Source organism: Echinops telfairi, unplaced genomic scaffold (genome assembly GCF_000313985.2).
Source record: "Echinops telfairi isolate 266 unplaced genomic scaffold, ASM31398v2 ScPeMD7_7;HRSCAF=31, whole genome shotgun sequence".
Classification (NCBI taxonomy): Eukaryota; Metazoa; Chordata; class Mammalia; order Afrosoricida; family Tenrecidae; genus Echinops; species Echinops telfairi.
In genome coordinates, this window is record NW_022103904.1 from 8,728,196 (window position 1) to 8,731,164 (window position 2,969).

At 36.8% G+C, this 2,969-nt stretch overlaps 1 non-coding gene across 1 annotated transcript; it reads right to left on the reverse strand.

Moving 5' to 3' along the window:
- Window positions 1-2,608: 2,608 nt before the first annotated feature.
- On the reverse strand, window positions 2,609-2,741 carry LOC115868183. The gene has a single exon (XR_004045467.1). It is a non-coding gene; the product is annotated as a small nucleolar RNA SNORA18 (small nucleolar RNA).
- Between the last annotated feature and the right edge of the window lie 228 nt (window positions 2,742-2,969).

Sequence of the window (2,969 nt, forward strand, 5' to 3'; positions counted from 1 at the left end):
GGGGGGGGGCGGGAAGAGCTCTGTTAAATATCTATCAAGTCAAATTGTCTAATTGTAGTGTTTAGATCTTTAGCCTCCTTGTTGAGTTTCTTTCCAAGTGATCTGTCTTTCTCAGAGAGTGGTGTATTGAAGTCACCTACTATAATTGTTGAGGCTGTGATTTCTTTTTTCATCTTTTGGAGCTTTTAATTGACATATTCCGCTGAACGCTTGTTGGCGAGTAAATGTTAGAATGCTTAGTGGTTCCTTGTGTACTGTTCCCTTGAGCATTATATAGTGTCCATCCTTATCTCTTTTTATAGTTTGCACTTTGAGGTCAATTTTATCTGAGATTAGGATTGCAACTCCTGCTTTTTTTGAATTGGTGTTTGCTTGGTATATTTATCTCCAGCCTTTGATTCTCAGCCTATTTTTGTCTGTAATCTTGAGATGTGTCTCGTGTAGGCAGCAGATGGAGGGGTTGTGCTTTCTAAGCCAGTCTGTTAGTCTCTGTCTCTTAAGGCCTGAGTTCAATCCATTGATATTCAGTGTTATTACATCTGTCTGTGGACTCTGTAATGCCATTTTATCCCTCTTATGTTGGGTGTTTTCCTACCTCCATTTCTTTTCTGTGGGTTGTGCATATGTGTGTTTGTGGTTCATTCTTGCCTTCTTTCCATTGTTGAAGACTGCAGTTCTTGATCTTCATCATCACGTGCTTCAAGTCTTCCTCACTTACAGCAAATAAGATTGTGTCGTTTTCATATCTCACGTTGTTAATAAGCCATCCTCTAATCCTGATGCCACATTCTTCTTCATATAAACCAGCTTCTTGGATGATTTGCTCAGCAGGCAAATTGAATAAGTATGGTGAAAGAATATAACCCTGATGCACACCTATCCTATTTTAAAACATGCAGTATGCCCTTGTTCTGTTCCCACAACTGCCTCTTGATCCACTTGCAAGTTCTTCATGAACACAAGAAGTGCCCAGAAATTCTCATTTTTCTCAAGATTAGCCATAATTTTTATGATCCACATAGTCTCATGCCTTGGCATAATAATTTTAAAAAATACAGATATACCTCTTTCTCTTTTCTCTCCTTTGGGCCAATATCCATCTGACATCGGCAATGATATGCCTTGTTTCACATCCTCTTCTGAATCCTGCCTCAACCTTTGGCAGCTGCCTGTCAATGTATTGCTGAAACTATTGTTCGATGATCTTCAGCAAAATTTTACTGGCATGTGATATCAATAATATTGTTTATAATTTGAGAATTCTGTTGGCTCAGTAGCTGTCTTCCAATTTTTCTGTTTTAGACAAGTGAGTGCTTCCCGTGCTTCATCAGCTTGTTGAAACAGATCTGTTTGTATTAGATCAATTCCTGGAGCCTTGTTTTTGATTATGGTTTCAGTGCAGCTTGAACTTCTTCCTCCATTGTCATTGGTTCCTGTGTGTATGCTACCGCCTGAAATGGTGAACTGTGGACTAGTTCTTTTTGGTACAGTGACTCTATGTATTCTTTCCACCTTCTTTTGTTGCTTCCTGTATCAATCGATATTTTGCCCTTAGAATCTTTCAATATTGAAACCTGAAGCTTGATATTTCTCTTGAGTTCTTTCAGTTTAAGATATGGTGAGCATCTTTTTTTGGTGTTCAAATTCTAGGTCCTGGCATATATCACTATAATATTTGGCTTTGTCTTCTCCAGATTACCTTAAAAATTTTTTGTTCACCTCATTTCTTCCATTTGCCTTAGCTACTCTATAATTAAGAGCAAGTTTCAAAGTCTATTTTGACATTCATGCTTATCTTTTCTTTCTTTCTTGTATTTTGAATGACCTTTTGCTTTCTGCATGAATGATAGTCTTTATGTCCTCTCACAGCTCATCATTAGTGTTCAATGCAAATCTATTCTTGAGATGCTTTCAAAATTCAGGTGGGATACATTCAAAATCTTATTCTGGCTTTTCTGGACTTGTTTTAATTTTCTTCAGCTTCAACTTGAACTTGCATATGAGAAATTGATGGTCAGTTCCACAGTCAGTCCCTAGCTTTGTTTTAGGTGCTGATAATGCACTTCTCCATTATCTGTTCTCACAGATGTAGTCAATTTGGTTTCTGTGTATTCCATTAGGAGAAGTCTACATTCTTATTATTGACTTGCCTATGATGATTGGTTTTCTGAGATACAGAACATTTTTTAATAAAAATAAATTTTATTTAAGAAATTTTACATGTCTTTCATATGCCATCCATTGTTTTTACTATTTAGTTTCTCTAAATCTTGTAAAAGTTCATCTTCAAGATAGCCCTTTCTAAGGAGCCCATGCTAAAGTCCACCATTGCCAAGACACTGTCCAGTAGGCTTTAATCTTAGATCTATCAATTCTAGTCGCACCACTTTAACCTCCATTATGGACAAACGTCAAACATTTCATGCCTGAAAATTCTGTTATTTCCTTTAGGGCCATCTTCGGATCTCATTCATTCTGCCTTCCTCTCCATTTCAGATATCCTCAACATTGAGTTGAAATCCCTTGCAGTCCCTAAGAAATGTGCCGATTACACCAATCCCTAAGGATCAAAACGAAGGACCTATTAGATTGTTCCTACCATCTACAAAGTTGTCTTGTAGTTCTTCCTCACAGATCCAACCAATGGCAGTTCTGCGAGTAAAGCAAACCACAGAGTTACTCTATGAGACGTTTCAACAATGTGGGTCTATAGAGAAAGCCCCATTAGGATAGATTTCAACGATACAGAACTTTACTGTTAAAACTGTGATAGTTTTGGGCAAACCAAGATGAGTCTGTTTACCCAATTTTAATACATTAAACATAGTATGTAGTATTAAGGTCAGATGTGCACATCTCCAGCATATGGAATCTGCTTATATCACTTTTTTCTACTGTTCCTTTATGATATTTTATCTCCTTACATGCTTTTTAAAAAAATGTGTAGTGATATTTTTATTGTTGTAAAC